Genomic DNA, 17,254 nt, shown 5'->3' with positions numbered 1-17,254 from the left:
GATCGAGATGGGCAATTGCCATCATGGGTAGGTGACATGGGGTCAGGGGGGATCTGTTGCCGGGCAGGGCCCCATCCCGCCCTGCGCTTTGCTGGAACCCAGAGGATTAGTGTGGCCTCAGCAGAGGCAAAGGCGTGCCCTCGGAGGTGTCCGAGGTCCGATGCCCGTTCAGGAAGCCAACTCCCCATGAAGCTCTCTCCCCTCAGCTCTTAATACCCTCTCTCTTCCTCCAGGAAGTTGTGCACCCCTGGGATGCTACCTGCTCTGCTCGGTGACTGAAAGCTTCTGCATCACAGCTTGGCCAGGAAGCAAAGGTAAGGATGCTGCCCAGGGTCACACCCATGGGCAGCGTTCAGAGTGCCCCACCCCCCTGCTGCTGAAGGGAGCCATGATGTCACTTCCCCTGTGCAGTCGCCGAGAGCACTCCTAACCGGGCATGAGATGGATCGATCTGGCAGCGTGTTAGAATGGTTTTAGCTCGTGTTACAACAGAGAAGCACTTCCTCGCGTGCGCTACCGTATTCAATGATGCTCCCCAAATCCTTAGGGCGGTATTATCCCCAGTTTACAGAGGAGACAACTGAAGAACAGAGAGGGAAAAGGGCTTGCCTGAAGTCCTACAGCTAAACCTGAACTCCAACCCACTTATTCTTGTCTGTATCCCCACGTGGTCTCTGCACCTTATAGGCAGTTGGTACTTGTTTGATGAATGAATGAGTGAATTTTTGAATTGCCCAAGATCGATGGCTGGGCAGAGCAGGGCTGGAAGCTGGCTCTCCTCTCACTCCCAGCTCCTGTGCTTTTCTGCTGATCTGTGGTTTTCTGCACTGAGGAACCAGTACAGCACTCCCCTTGCACCCCTACCCCGGGATCCAAGCATCTCGTGCGTGATGTCAGTTATGCTTTCCCCTGTGGCAGACAAAAAGATGAAAGGTGGACCAGTCAGCCTTGGTTCCTCTTCCAGGTGGCCCCCAAGCTTGGGTCATACCCAGCATCCTTTCATCCACATCGCCTCTTCCCCACCACCCACTACCAGTAATCCAACGTGCATAGTTGTAAACTTGTTTCTTTAAATAAACAGTCTTGAGTTTCATACCAAAGAGTCTTTTAAGAGGAGGAACGTCTCCAGGCCACCACGTATTTAGCATACAGTGAGCCACATATTTGCACAGAGAGAGAGTGTGTGGATACAGAGATCGCTCGATCGCTATAGATATCGCTGCTCATCCAGATGGGAGCTATTTACGACGCTGAGTCACTCGCAGAGAATGCCACAGAGGGATTCCAGGCTGGGCTCCCAGCCCCAGCATCACAGACCTCATGGCTCTTTGCCTCATCCTCACTGTTCACAAGTGAGAGAGACAAAGAGAGTGGTCTCCTCACACAGCACAGGGGCGGAAGGAGACATGGTGGCCACAATGTATGGAGACTTTCTCATAACCATAACCAATCCTATATCAAGTCATTGTCCTCCATCCAGAACACCACACCCTTAAAAATCATCCTGTCCAATTTCTTCATTGTATAGGAACAAAAACTGAGACCCAGAGAGGGAAGGGTCTTGCCTAGTGTCACACAGCAAGTCAGCGACAGTGCAGGTCCCAGAACTCAAATTTTCTGATTGCTGTCTGGGGCACTCTGCCATCCTGCAGCAACCTTCTTCAGTTTCTCTCCAGTGTCCTGCCATTTCAGCCCTCAGGAGCGTCCTGTCCTCTGTAAACTTGAAGTTGTCACTGAGCACTCCCTTCCCTGGGATCCTCCAGTGGGGGGGGGGGGGCTGACTCTGGCTTGTTTGGGCATCCCTCACGTTTGCTGCAGGACGCGCACACACTGGGTGCTCACGCACGTGCACTGAGTGTTACGTAAGGCCAAACTCAGTGCCAGTTCCTGGGGAACCCCAGTTCTCCGTTTGAAAAAGCACCCAGTTATCTCCACCCTCCCTTTCTTGTCTCTAAGCCAGTTGTCTATCCATGCAAAAATAGACTCCCTCCCACTCCCCACCCACCTCTGCCCAATTCTATAATGAATCAATTTTATTAATAGGCTTTGGGATGGAAACTCGACAAAGGCTTTTTGTGAAAGTCGCCCTTTATCTCCGTATATAGTCCATTTCTCGAAGCAGTCTACTAAGCTGGTCAAGTGGGATTTCGCCTTTCATAAAATATTCATGAATCCACTCCTTCCCTCCATACAGCATGTGTTTGTTTAAGCATTCAGTGATCTCTGTCCTTCATTATGGATTCCATTCAATTGTTCTAAGAGACGGTGGGATGAGGTGGGAAGAGCATGAGCTGTGGGATTCGGACTGGGTTACAACCTAGCTGACCTCTTAATGGTTCTCCACCCACACTGATTGCTGAGAATTAGATGATATAATGTCTGTAAGGTGTCTTTCCCATATGAGCGCTCAATGAGGTTTGTGAATGAAAAAATGAATGAAGATGCTCAGGCCCCACATGAACCAGATCCTAAAGGGTGAGGGACCAACTGACTCTACATTCTGAAGTTTTGAAGTCATGCAAATCCAGGAGGGTCATTTGAGAAGCCTTGTGGGGTTAAGGGCTTGGAAATGAAGGGCTGGTTGGGCTGTCTCCGGGCCAGAAAGAGAAGCTCTTCCTGTGGCCCCTGTGGAAGGGATTCCCTCAGCTCAAGGAAATTTTGAGTGTTGAATCTAGGCTCAAAGTAGAAAACACCTTGAGAGCAAAGGGTGCGTCTTGCTAACTGTCAGATTCCAACTTTCCCCCAGCCAGAGCCTGGCTGGGGGTGGCAAGGAGTAGACAGAAAGACAGGCAGTAAGCGTACATCGAGTTGAGTTGAGTAGAACTGGCCTGAGTCGACTTGGCTTGTGTCACCTTGTGTTGTTTTGAGTTTGCGGGTGGACCTGACTCTAGGGCCTGGCAAGGGAGGAGATTTCCAGAACCCAAGCTTAGCTTAGACCTGGTCGCACAGCACAGGGGTGACTCCAAGCGTGATGTACTGGGGACATTCAGAGCCTTCCGAAAATGGAGTCATCTCAGAGAGGACCAGGGCCATAGGAAGGAAAAGGGTGGCCTATTGGCTTGGTTAGGGAGCACCACAGGCTGGATGTCCTTTAGGAGTCTTTAAAACTAACTGGAACTCTGCCAGAATTTTTCCATATTTTTACGTGAACAGATTCCTTTCTTCCTGACAGAGAAAGGCCCTTTGGTGGCATGCACTTCAGTGGGTCAAACAGACTTCCCCATGAGGGGAGAAGGCAGGCAAAGGCCAGGAGTTAGGCAGGGCCCCATATAGCAGATGCTGGCACAGCTGTAAACTGGTCCTCCTGTTGGGATGAGGGTTTAGGGGCCTGAGTGAGGTATGAGTCTAACTCTAGACTTCCATCAGGCAGTGGTTGCTAAAGCGAACAGTGACCCAGGAATCATAGTGCGGAATCAGACAAGACCTCTGGCATCGCAATATGGAGGTCAGCCAGCGCTGCGGGGGTTCCCTTTTGCTGGCCCCATCTCAGGCACTACCCATCACAGGCTGCAACCAGTCCTCTGAGGGAGGGAGGCGCTGAGACAACAAAATAGATTCCTGTGAGTTGTGGCTTCCCAAAACCTTATCGTATTCAGCTGTGTCTGTGCGTATCCGTCTCCCATACTGGCTTGAGGAGCCATCAGAAATACTACATCAATTCTGCTCAGTCCCTGCCTTGTGCCATCTAAAACTCTGGGTGCAGGTTAGACATCAGTGTTCAATGCATGAGTAATTAGGCCAGAGTGAGACTTACGGTGCCAGTGGAAGATTTCAAGAGGGAAAGATGGAAATTTTCAGGATTTCAAGATGGCAAAAGTTCAGGGTAGAGACGTCCAGCCAGAAAGGGCAGCATAGACTCCAAGTTGCCCCTCAGGAGTATGGCTTACAGGAAAAATTGGACTAAATGGAATTAAGAGACACGGTGGTACAGCATAAGTTAAAAATAATATTCCTCAGAGTCCTGGACTTCTGGGACAGGCTCTCATGGGGCACTGTAAGATGAGTTTGAGAAAGAGAAGTTCCCCCAAAACTTCCCCCAAAATCCCATTTAAATTTTAAAAAGCTCCAATATTATCTGCTTTATACATTGGATGTCCACACACATTTTCATGTTTAAAAGATTCTTTGGATGTAAAAAAAAAATGCATTTATAAAGCACTAGTGTTGAAATAGCCTAGGCATTTTAAGTGAGGTGGTCTGGATTCAGATCTCAGCCCCAAGCCTTCCCACCTGCAGGACTTCAGGTTCAGGACTTGAACCTCCACATTCTTATGTGTAAACCCTCCTTCCAGGGATGTGTGAGCATGAACTGAGATGCTGCAGTATTTCCCAGAGGCTGGCACGCGTGTGATTGATGGTGTGCACAGTGGTTTCAGGTGGGATATGGATGAACATTTATTATTTTAATAGCTCACAATTGATGCGCGTTAGCAAAACATAAGCAGCCCGCTAGACTCCATGATTTATGGAAAGAATGTAGCATTTCCTTTTAAAATAAAATGCTGTGCTTTTTGAAAGGCAAATCGATTTAAAGGAAAATACCAAATGAATGAACAGTCGCAACACAGCAGAAATCATGAAGGTGGCACACGAATGACTGAAACCTAGGGAACATTGAGATAACCTATGGAAAACACCCATCACCGTATCTGTCATTTAGGAAGGGCTCCGTCTGGAATACAGCACATGCTGGGCATGCGGCAGGCGGGCAGCAGAAATCTGTTTCAGGCAGACAGTAGTGACGAAGTCCAGGCAAGCGGCAGAGATCAGGTCCCGGCAGCCAGCTGGCCACAGGCTCCTGAGGCAGGCAGGCTCCTGAGGCAGTGTCCACAAAGTGGGCGCCAACCATCAGTGGCCCATGAGATCACGTGAAGTGTCGTTCAGGCACAGTTAAATACCACCGGCGGGAGTTACCTCCTTTCCGATTGATCCATTGGAGATCAGCATCTCCTTCAGGCCTCTCTCACAATTGTTTTTTGGGGTTTTTTTTTCATTTTCTTTCTCTTTTTTTAACATTTTTTATTGAATTATAGTCATTTTATAGTGTTGTGTCAATTTCCAGGGTAGAGCACAATTTTTCAGTTATACATGGACATACATATATTCATTGTCACATTTTTTTCACTGTGAGCCACCACAAGATCTTGTATATATTTCTCTGTGCTACACAGTATAATCTTGTATATCTATTCTGCATATGCCTGTCAGTATCTGCAAATTTTGAACTCCCAGTCTGTCCCCTTCCACCCGCCTCTCTCACACTTGTTGATCTTCCTTTTCAACACAGAGGCTCAGCCTTCAGCTGGTAACAGTATCCAGCTGAAAATGAATAACAGTATTGTATTTCCGATGTATTTATTTTTTACCATTACCTTCCATTTACAGAACACAATGCGGTGTCCTGTTTCTGAGAATGAACTCGTGTTCCCTTTTCACATATATGAATTAAAGATTAAAAAGTGAGTGTGTTACTTTTGTTCAGTGTGCAGTGCAGAGCGGGTCAAGCAGGATGTATGCACAGAAGTAAGATAAAGGTGGTCCTTGACCAAGAGAAAACCCAGAGGTCCTGCAAGGAGTCCCTCAACTCCAGAGGCCATAATGAGCCCACAAGGTGGGTGTCTCCCAACCCAGCCACAAACTTTGGGGCAAGCTTTGTCCTGGGGAGGGCAAAGGAGCCCCCAGACAGAGCCAGGGGTCCAGGGACCAGGGCAGCGGCAGCCAGCAGTCAGTACAGTCAGGGCTGCCCCCAGAGAGTGGTCTGGAAGGGATCTCTGCAGCTAGGCACTCAGGGGAGTCTGGTGACCCCAAACCATTCAAGCCAGCCTTTGAAGGGGGCTGTTTATGAGTTACGGTGTGTTGGTAGCAAGCAACAGAAACCAAATCTGCCTCACTCAAACAGAAGCAGGGGTCCTTAGGAGATGACCAGAGAGCACCCAGAACGAAAGGGCAGGCTGGTGGTCTGGGTCAGGAAAGGACAGGGACCAGCGCAGACAAGGGGCCTGGGAGCAGGAGCTGAGGCCTTATTTTTCTGAAGTTCCCTTTTGGGACGCATCAGCCACAAGTGTTTTTACTTCCTTTCATCAGTCTGCTCGTGATTCCCAGCCCCCGGAGGGGCACCAGCTGGTCTGGCGTGTGTCCTTTGTCCTCCTCTTGGCCAGCAGAGAGCTTGGAGGCTTGGTTAGACTCCCTCCAAGTCTGAACACTAAGGAGGGGACGGTTCCCCAAAAGAAAATCAAGGAGGAATGGGTTCTGGGCAGCAAATGTCTACTACAAGGATTCAAGGGAGGCCAGGCTATGTGGGACCATCACTGGGGCTTCCTTTCTCCCACCATGGCTGGGCCAGGGTCCACCCCATCTGGGGCCAGTAGTTGGCCAGGCAGGGGTCTCGCATGCTTACCATGAAGGGCTCCTGGATCCTCTGATGGTCTGGAGAGGGAGGTGGCTGGACAAGCCTGGCCCTGGGCCCCATGGCTGAAACGGATCCACTGAGCTGAGGAAGTCTAACAAGAATTACTCACTCAGGGGTTGCAAACCCAACTGTTTGCTGGCTGGCAGGGAGCAAATGCATAAAGATTAACAGCAGTGGCATGCCTGTTGAAAGGGGCCACCCCTGCCAGCCCCGGCCAACTCTTACCATACAAGCCCATGGACCCACCCAGTGTTAATATCCTGATTTTTTAAGTGAAGCCTCAAATTCAGATCTTTGCGAGACTCCTCATTTTTAAATATTGTGAATTACCAGGAAAAAAATTAAATATTGTGCTGACCAAACAGTACAAGCCATCAGTTTGTGGCCATTGGACTAACTTCTATTCATCCACTACAACCCAACTGAGAAATCACCTCCTCCAGGAAGCCTTCTGTGACTTGCCCCTCTTTCTACCTTGTCACCCTTTCTTTGGACTCCCACAGACCCTGGATGTCCTTCTATCACAGCACTGATGCTCTGCATTATAGAAACTCTTTCATTTTCATCCACCGTCTCCTTGAGAGTCAGGGTACCCACCACATCGTATGTCTATGCCCAACACAATACCTGACACATATGAGGAGCTGCGGCATTGCAAAAAGGGCAGGGGAGCTAAGGGACTGTATTTGTCAGGTTTTTCAATGGTAACAAATTAATCCTGAAATCTCTGCAAATTTAATTAAATTAAGTAATCCTGAAATCTCTTAATATAGCAAAGGTTTGCTTCTCTCTCACGTGAAGTCTGCTGTGGGGCCAGCCACTCTTCAGGCAGCTTCCTTCCAAGAAGTGGCTCAGGGATTCAGGGTAGCCCCATCACTAGGAAGCAGGACAAGAGGGCCAGTGGAGAGCTCACACCCACTCTTAAATACAAGTGACACCCACTGGCTCTTGGCCAGAACTAGTCCCGTGACCTGTCTCACTATAAGGGCTTGGAAATACAGGTGGAATGCATGGGGATTCAGAGTCCTTGTCTCTGTCGTACAGACCCTGGGCTGCAGCTCATGGTGTTGGAAAGACTCGGGGTCTAAGAGGTGGACTCAGGTTGCCAGTGGGGCTGCCAGGGCCTGTCATTCACAGGAAGCAATGGAAATCTTAAGGTCAGTGCATGGAGGTGCCTCCTAATTTGTGAGTCCTTAACTCAAGACATTCAGAAAGGTAGGGGAGGGAGAGAATTTCATTAGCTTGAGCTTTCCACCTTTCCTCATTTGTCCAATCAGTACACACCAAGAAATGAAAATCAAATTGATGGAAAATAGAGGGCAAATGCCAATGAGTAAACTGTTTATAGTGAAATCACACTTAGCCCCTTGGCCTTTCGTTTGCGGTCCACGATGTACTGGGAGTGACTGCAGCTGCTCAGAGGGGCTCTCTTCCGTGATCAAATGCTGATGCGTTCAGGCTTCCTGGTCCTCGCCATCACCCTTGGCCCAAAACATGGCTGATGGTGGGTCAGTGGGCACCCCCAGGGACTCAGAGGCACACACCATGCCTTCGACAGGCTGGGTACAATGCAACAGCAGGTGTTTCCTTGGAATGGAATCAAAAGGTCTCAGACATGCTGTAGAAAGAGGGCAACCCTGGGAATCAGAAAGACCTGGGTTCAAATTCTAGGTCTTTCTTAATATGTCAAATTCCTATCAAGACTCTTCACTTCTCTGAGCCTCAGTTTCATCATCTTTAAAATGGGGACAATGATAACACTTTCCTCCCAGAACAATGGCGCAAAGTCTACGAGGTGACGCATGGAAGGGGCTTGGTGCACAGCACTACCTCAATTGACATCATTTTTCTTCCTTTATTCCACTGAATTGGAGGGACTAAATTGAACCTGCCACCAATAGCACTCCTGACTGCGTCAGCCAGTTCCTGCTTGCATGCCTCTGGTGACAAAAAGCTCCCCACAAACCCCCAAGCATCCTGTTCCATTTTTGAACCACTCCCATGGTGTCTGTGATGGGAGGATCTGATGTCCTCAGGGACTAGAGTTTGAGGGAAAGGTGCCTGGCCAAACTCCCCTCTCTGGACAACTAATCCATACCTTGGCTCCCAGGAGCCATCTAGGGGAACTGAGTGTGGTGAGAATGAAGGAGGGGAGGGGTCCAGAGTAGGGGAATCTGCGTCCATTTCCAGTTGACAGAGAGGAGGCAGAGAAACCCATCACATGGGAGATAGGATCCCAGAGAAGAGAAATCTCTGGAAGACTGTTGCAGGACAATGATGGGGACCCAGCTTGGGATGAAATGAGAGAAGCTACAGAGGAGTGAATAGGAGCTCAAAATAAGAAGGAGCATGCCTTCATCCATTTTGCAAACATTCACTGTTTGTCCACCGTGCCAGGCTTCATGCTGAGGACTAGGGTCAGAGATATGAATCCACTGCAGGTCCTGATCTTGGGGGAGTGGGACAAGCATATGATAAAAATATTAAAAACCATATGGGAATTGCTGAGATGAAAGGAAGTGTGGGATGGGGATGGTGAGAGCTCAGAGGAGGGGTACCTGGCCCCGCTGGGCATGTGGTGTTCAGGAAAGGATGAGGAGGTGGACAAAAATGGGGAGAAAAGATGACAGATGGAGGAACCACAAGGGCAAAGACACAAAGATGAAAAACAGCCTGGCCTGTGGAAAGACCTACCCACCGTCCTCTGTGGCTTAAGGTAGGGAGTGATGAGAAGGGGACCAGAGCAGGCAGCAGAGGACCTTGAATGACAGCCACAGAGCTAGGACCTTGTCCCAGGCTAGGAGGGTGCCATGGAAGAGTGGGGGGGGGGGGCTTTGCAGAAAATTTTTATTGAAATGCAATCTGCATTCATAAAAGTGGTTGTATCATATGTTTACAGCTCAGTAAATTTTCACAAAGCAAACATACCCCTGTAACCAACCAAGAACCAGAAATTTACCAGCATCACACAAAGTCCCCTTTGCTCTCCTCCCCAGTCACCATCCTCCCAAAGGAACCACTGTCTTGACTTCTAACCCCACTGATTAGCTGGTTTGTTTCTGAACTTCATGTAAATGAAATCATGTAGTGGTTCGTATCTGACTCCTTTCACTCAACATTGTGTCTGAGGTTCTTTCATATTGTTATCATGTTGCATTCATTCACATTCACAGAGTTTGATCTCATTGCTAAATTGTATTCCATTGTGCGATTGTACCAAAATCTATCCATCATTCTAGTGCTGATAAACACTTGATTTGTGCTCAGCTTGGACCTCTTATGAAAAGTGCTGCCATGTAGATTCTTGCATGTGTCTTTGGATGAATATTTATCTACATTTCTGTCAGGTTTATGCCAAGGAGTAGAATCAATGTATCAGGGGATGCAGGTTCCCCATGGAGTACCAATGCTTTTCCAAAATGGGAGTCCCAATTTATACTCCCCATTGTACTGCATGAAAGTTCCAGTAGCTCCATATCCTGACCAGTATTTGACATTTTCTGGCTTTTCCATTTTAACCACTCTAGTGAGCACGCGGTAGTTGTAATTTGCACTTCCCTGATGACTAGTGAGGTTGAATACCTTTTTGTATGCTTACTGGCCATTTGGACATCATCTTTCCTAAAGTGCTTGTTCAAGTCCCTGGAAGGGGAGGGACAAGGTCTACCTTTCATTTCAGAAAGTCATCTTGGGTGGCCAAGGGGGGTGACTGGGATTGTGGAAATAGGCTCTCTGGATCCTCTGGCTAATACAGTGGCATCTCACTTAGGTGCTGGGCTTCCTCTACTTCCTCTGTCTCTTTAAGTGCTCACAGCCTCCCTGAGAGGTCAGAATTGTTACCAGCATCTCACGGAGGAAGTATCTGGACCTACAGAGGGGAATGACTTGCCCAAGGTCTCATGGTTGGAGCTGGGAGTGGAGCCCAAGGGAGGGGGCCACAGACCCTGAGTTCATTTCCTCATCAATCTCAAACCACAGTGGGAAGATGTAAGAAGGGACAGAACAGAAAGAAACAGAAAGAAAAGTGAATAAACATTTACCAAGACATCTCTCTCACTCCTTATTTCACACAAGAGAAAATTCTCTCTCCCTTTCTCCTCTTCCTTCCTCCTCCCTCCCCAAAAGTCTAGCATCTCCCCAAAAGTCCAGCAGACGTGAGCAGGCATCAGAAACCCAGTGCCTGACAACCCCAATATTTTGTTGGATGGCCAGTGATGTGAACAGAAGAATCAGGCCAACCCGAGCTGGATCCTGGCCTGCCAACACTCACTGCATGGCCCTGGATCAGTCACTTTACCTCCCTGAGCCTTAGGCTCTTCATCTGGTTCAATGATCCCTTCCGCAGAGCCTGGTGAAGAGGAGCCAGCTCTATGCCTGGAACAAGGCGGCCCCTGGCTTAGGTGACACACGCTCATTCCTTCCCTCAACTGGCCCAGGACTGGAGGGGCTCCCCATCTTGCCCAGGGCCCAGCCCTCTGGCTTCCACCACCCTAAGTAGCATCCTTTTGTCTCTTGCAGCTATAACAGGTCCCTGGCGGGTTTCCTCACTACTGGAGAGCAGGTGTGGCTGGGGCAGGAGGAGCATCCGTCCCCCCGGGGCACCCTCTCCCCTCAGCAGCCCACACTCAGGCTGACAGCCACACAATTAGCCTCAGAAGGGCCGTTCTCTTCTCAAGGGCTCTCATCTCAGAGCCCAGACACCTTTATTTTAGGAGCCTTGCTTGGTAAAGTGCTTTGTCAATGCCACCGCCAAACAACTCTCCCACCCCCATCACACACACACACACACACACACACACACGCACGCACGCACGCACAGAGACACACCCGCACAGTGCCATCCTACCTGTCCTTCCATTCATTAATCCACTCAGCAATTTAGTGAGCATTCAAGACACCATTTTAGGCACCAGGACACCCCCATGGTCTCTGTCTCCATGGACTTTCCCCTGCAGGGGGAGAAATGGCTAATAAACAAGTAGGTTGGCACAGTAAACAGGCTCACTTCAGACGGTGCTCAGGGCCATGGAGATGGGGAGGGGGAAAACTGTGACGCAGAGGGGCAGCTGGGCAACCACTGGGTCTCAGAGCAGAGCGGGGCAAGTCACAGGCCCGCTGCCCGCGAGGGCATGTCATGGCCTTCTCTGGTTTGGGCTCCAAACTCAGCTCCTGGAGGGGGGAGTCACGCAGCAGCCACCACTTGGTGGGCGACCTAGGACGTGGCACCGGAAGGTCCTGGCTGCTGCTGACCTCCACTACTTTGCCTCCTTCCCTCCCTCATTGACAAGTCCGACCATCCCCTCTAAGGTCTGTCTGTTCCTCAAGATAACCTGGCTCTCCTGCCCCTAGGGACAGGGAGGGGGTCGCAGGGGCTCTTCCTTGATCCGCCAGCTTCCCCTCCATCCATCACACAGCTTTATCCCTCCCACTCCACTGCATTCAGAGCAACCTGAGCCCTTTCTGGGTGGTTCCCCCAGCAAAGCTCCAGGAGCAAGGCCAACTGAGCCCCAGCCGAGGCCAGCAGAGCCTCCTGAACCACCACACCCAGGACTCTCTCTGTCTTTTCTTCTCAGCACCCCCGCCCCCGTCTTTTACCCTCCTGCTGACTCATTCTTTCTCTGTGTGTCTGTCTCTGTGTCTCATTTCGATTTTGCCCTCTATCTCCCTGTCACTCTAATTCACTTCCTAAATGTACTTCTTACCTGGACATTCATTTGCTTCAAATACTGATTTTTTTTTTTAATGCATTGAGCCCCTACTGGGTGCCAGGCGTGGGGCTAGGAGTTTGAATCTAATCAAAGATGAGTAAATCCTGGACTTCCTTGGAAGGGAGCTGAGTCATGGACTTAAAAAAGTAAAATGGGAGGTGCTGAAAGTGACTGATGTTATACAGGAGACACTGATGGGGGCTGAAGAGCATCAAGGAGGGGGGCTCCAGGTGATTTCTTGGAGGAGGTGACTTTTTAGTCAGATTTTGAAACATGGTCATGTTGTGGAATGTGGGCTGACTGTGGGGAGGAAGGTCATCTCCTGTGGGCTAGTTGCTTAGCTCCCTCTCCTCTCAGATCTAAGTCCTAGTCTCCAGCATCCTCCTTATTTAATCTCTAAGATGTCCTGAATAAAGCATGGACTTCATGTTCGAAAGACCTGGGTCTGAGTTGCACTGACTCAACATCCTGAGCTTCATTTCATCATCTGTAAACAGCCTCCTAGGGCTGTTGTGAAAAACAAACAAGACAGAAGATGTGAAAATGCTTTCCTGCTGTTAACGAGACTCTTTACTGTTAATGAGGGCCCTTTTGACTGCAAGTGATGGAAACCCAACTCAAAATGGCTCAAAGCGAAAAAAAAGAAAAATCTGACATGGCTAGCGTCAGGCACACCTGGATCCAGGGGTTCAAGTGATGACCCTGAGACTCTCTTTCAACGTCTTTCAGTTCTGCTCTCCCATACGTTGGCCTCACTCTCAAGCAGGCATTCCCCCTCGGAGTGACAACCACCCACCACCAGCTGAGTGACTCCAGTAGAAATAGGATATCCCATTCCTGGTGGTTCCAGCAAAGCTCCAGGATTGGAGCTCAATGAACTGACTCCAAACCCATCCCTATAGCCAGGGCTGGGTCACACACTTACCTCTGGAGCTAGTGATGACATGATCTTCCCACCCAGTTCAGAAGGACCACCAGTGGGAAGGGAGGTAAGTCCTCCCAAAGAGGTGCTGTTACACTGTTGTAAGAAGGAAGGCTAATGGATGCTGGGTGCTAATCCACTTGGATAATGGAGACAAGGAACACAGAGGAAAAGGAGGTTCATTCAGGTCTCAGCCTCGCTGTCATCTCCTCCAAAAAGTCCTCTCTAATCCCCCAAGGCTGTATTGGATACCACTCACCCCCATGTTCCTTTAGCACCTTACACTGCCCTTATTGTCACACTCATCACATTTATTAGAACTTCCTGTTTACTTGTCTGTCTCCTTCACAGTAATCTAAGTATTGGGAGGAAAAACATGATGACTGTCTTGTGTTTTGCTGTAGTCCTCATGGTGACAAATGCTAGACACTTAGTAAATGGTGGGTGGATGGGTGGATGATGGATGGATGGATGGATGGTTGAATGTAGAGATGACGGATGGATGATTAGGTGGTTACATGAATGGGTAATGGATGGGTGGTTGAAATGAATGAATGAGTGGTCGGATGAATGGATGGTTGGATGGATGGGTGGATGGATGAGTGGTTAGATGGATAGATGAATGGTTTGGGAGAAAACTGGTGAGACTAGTTGGATATGTGCTAAGCCTACACTGCCTGTGAGCACAATGAGATGTCCCTCAAGCTGGTAACAGACGAACTTGGAATTCAGGAGAGAAGTCTGGGCTGGAAACAAGTATTTGAGAGCTATTATCATGGAGGCCATGGGAGAGGATCAACATTACGAAGGAGTAGGCAAGTGGTGCACTCAAGGTCACACGTCACATAAGTGACACTTGAACCTGGGGCTGTGTGATATGTCTGCTCTTATTCCTTCTGTCCACGGCAGCTTGGCCCCTAGTTGAAGTGGCAGCACACAGTTAACATCTCTCCCTTCTCCCCTCCCTCCCCCTCCTCAAACCACTCAGCCAGAAGGGAGCAGCTGCCTGGGAGGACAGAGAGACAGATTATGTAAACTGTGATTGCCACCCACAGGAGGAGGAGGAGAGTGAATAGGTATTGAAATGCGTTTTCAATAATGCATGTCCTCCTCCGCAGAGGCCTGGGGCTTAGTGGAGGGGAGAAGAGCCTTAAAGGGACCAAGCCTCTGGTCCCTAAGCGGCAGCGCCCACAGATCCCAGCCATGCAGGTCCTCTGTCCAAAGCTAGAGGGTTCCATGGACGTCCACCCCGGGGCTTCTCAACCTTTCACTGTCAAGGACACTTGCTCCCCTCCTGTCCCCAGTAGATTTGAGTTTTTAAAAGATTCTGTTTCCCAAGCACACTGCATTTAAGCCATGATTAATTCATTTCCCCTATTTTTTATTAATCAAAGACACTTAACTGCCAGTCAGAGCTTTGTTCAGCAAGAGGTAAGTCACTGGATGTTATCACTCCAACCCAAAGCTGAGAAATATGCCAACGTTGTTAGCCCAGCCTACCCTAATGCTTGGAACTGCCCTCCCTCCCCATCCCCCATTCATTCCTGTCTTTGGAAAACCCCGGGTTGGGGTACAGGGAACCTGCCAAGCACTCCTATTTCACAGAGGAGAAAACTGAGACCCGAAAAGGTGAACGGACTTGCCTAAGGTCAGAGGATCGGTGGGGACTGAAGGCTGAGGCCTGACCTCTCCAGTTTCAGCTGACTTAGAAGTTGGCAATGAGATAGATTGTCCAAAGGATCTGAAAATAAAGAGAATGTAGCCAGCACCTTCACTGCACCCCTACTATGCGCCTGCCCAGGAGATGTATTCTCCCACCTAGACCTCACACAGTGGCCCCGAGAGAAGAGCTTACCATGCCCCGTTGTGCATGTGAGGAAATCAAGCCTCGAAGAGGCTCTGTGGGTTACATAATCCGCTTGGCTGCAAAGAGCAAGATCAGGATTCCAGCAGGTTCGCCCACTGACTGTGAAACTCACGCTCTCTCCACCTCACTGGCCTAGCTGGGATGAAGGCGAGGCAGCCATTCCAACTAGATCGGAAGTTCTGTTCACCACTTACCAGCTGGGTGAATTTGACTAATGCTCTTACCTCTCTGAGCCTCCATTCCTTCACCTTCAGCATCTTGCTCCTTGAGTGATGGTGGAAGGTAAGCAGAGACAATGGGGGTTCAAGCCCCCAGCACGGAGCTTGGGGCACAGAACTTGGAGGTGGGATCCCCTCCCTCCCTTCTCTTTCCTTGTTGAAGCTGGGGTGAGTAATCTGACTGCCTATGTCTTTGGGGACCTCCTGGGCTGGAGATTAGCAAAGCATTACCCTGTTCTCCCTCTGTTATCAATTCAACGCACTGTCCTCCTCTGGTCCAATAATTCTCAGACGAGCCAAGGGTGGGTTGAGGTTCTCTCCCTCCAGTGTGAATGCCCTCCCGGTCATCACCATCTGCTTCCACGTCTGGTTTTGTTGGCATTGGGTCAGGATGGTTTGAAAATTCCCCCCACCCTCCTGGAAACCCCATTTATTTCCCCAAGGCAGCCTAATGAGTGTGAACTGGAAATCTCAGATCCCAGCAGCTGGAGAGGGCGACCTCCTGAGCCTGCCACAGTTGCTCCCCTGAGCAAGGTGGAGGTTGAATCATTGACTCTCTGGTCCCCCACTCCCTCAGAAATGGTTTAAATGATTAAGTTCAATAAACATAGTAAGTGGGATGAAGCACTAACAATTCCTTGGACATTATGCAATGTATCAGAGGTCGGTAAGGCTCCTCTCTGTGCCAGGTATGAGCTGGGTGTTGAAGATTTGTGGATGAATGAAGCCTGGCTCTGCCCCAAAGGAGCTCCCAGCCTGGGGGGAGAGACAGACAGAAAGATAAGCTAGGACCACAGGGCAGCTTAGGGACTGAGATAAAAGAATGGGTACGATGCTATGGGAGCCCGAGGATGGTGGGGCTGACTGAGTCGGGAGAGAAACATGGGGAAGCTTCACAAAAGATCAACCTGTATGCTGAACCTGGTGTGGAAGGCAATTTCAGACAGAGGGACAGTTGGAAAGACAGGACCACGTGCGAGCATTTAAAGGAGGATTCTATGTTGTCCGAAAGGAAGGGAATGGACTAAAGGAAAGGCTAGGTTGGGTCACATGGTGAAAGGACTTGAATGCCATTGCCAATGGTAATGGACTCCAGGCTTTGGAGAGCTGTGGCACAAGAGTGTCCCTGGTCGGACTGGCATTTAAGAAAGATCTCTCTGCTTGTAGAAAAAAGAGTCACAAGGACATAACTGGAGGCAGATGTTCCAAAGCATGAGTGACAGTTCATGTGAAAACCAGAGGGGCCCTGAACTGGGCTGGAGAGATTTTGTGAAGAATGAATGGATTGAACTTGGTGGCTGATTGGATGTGGGGATGAGAGGCAGGGTGGCTCCCTGGCTTTTGGGCCTTACCCTACCCTCTGTTCTGTTTGGCCAACCGACGTTTAGGCCAACTCGGAATCCCAGGAAAGCTAGGAGAGGGATGGCTTCTCACCCATTTCCTCAAAACTGAAGCGGAAGTTTATCTCTTGTACTCTCCTCCTGGTCAACACACTTCCAGTTGCAAGTGGAAGAAACTCAGTTCAAAGTGACTTCAGCAAAAGGGACAGTTTATTGGCACAGGTGATGAGAAGTTCAAGGGATGACCGGTTCGCACCACAGCTGGATCAGGCAACTTAAATGATGAGAGCAGATCTCAGTTCTCCACGTCTTGGCTCTGCTTTCCTCTGTGTTCGCTTCATGTTCAGGCAAACTCTGGCCCCTGCAGCTCCAGACTCCGATCCCACTAGCTTAGCAACCCACCACCAATGGGGGCTCTGCAACAGCCCCAGCAAAAGCAGCAGAACTGGGTCTCATTGGCCTCTCATGGGTCACATGCCCATCCCTGAACCAATCACCATAGCCCAGAGGGATGGGCTGCACTGATTAGCCAAACCCTGGTCACGTGCTGTCTCCTGGAGCCTCAGGCTGGGGGCTCAGCCCACCTAAACCACAGGCGAGGAGCTTGGGGGAAGAGCAGTTTCCCCAAAGGAAGTGGGGGGTGCCTCACCGAAAGAAAGGGAAATGAATGCTTAGAATGCAAAACCACCAGTTATGCTCTTGATTTCCTTGCCCCAGCAGCCTGGAGCTATCCAGAAGGGCACCCATACCTTCCAGAGTTTGGCATCCATGTTGTGGTCTTCCTCCCAGG

General features: G+C 49.7%; 1 protein-coding gene across 1 annotated transcript in view; it reads left to right on the top strand.

Moving 5' to 3' along the window:
* The window catches only part of CPLX2 (complexin 2), a 77,596-nt gene that overhangs the window by 10,800 nt on the left and 49,542 nt on the right, over window positions 1-17,254 (top strand). Inside the window, exon 2 of the mRNA XM_006198964.4 lies at window positions 234-314. The gene's annotated coding sequence lies outside the window, so the exon portion shown is untranslated. The remainder of the gene's footprint in view (window positions 1-233; window positions 315-17,254) is intronic.

This window comes from Vicugna pacos, chromosome 22 (assembly GCF_048564905.1).
Source record: "Vicugna pacos chromosome 22, VicPac4, whole genome shotgun sequence".
NCBI classification, from domain to species: Eukaryota; Metazoa; Chordata; class Mammalia; order Artiodactyla; family Camelidae; genus Vicugna; species Vicugna pacos.
The sequence above is the reverse complement of the archived record's forward strand: the minus strand, read 5'-3'. Positions and strand labels throughout refer to the sequence as shown.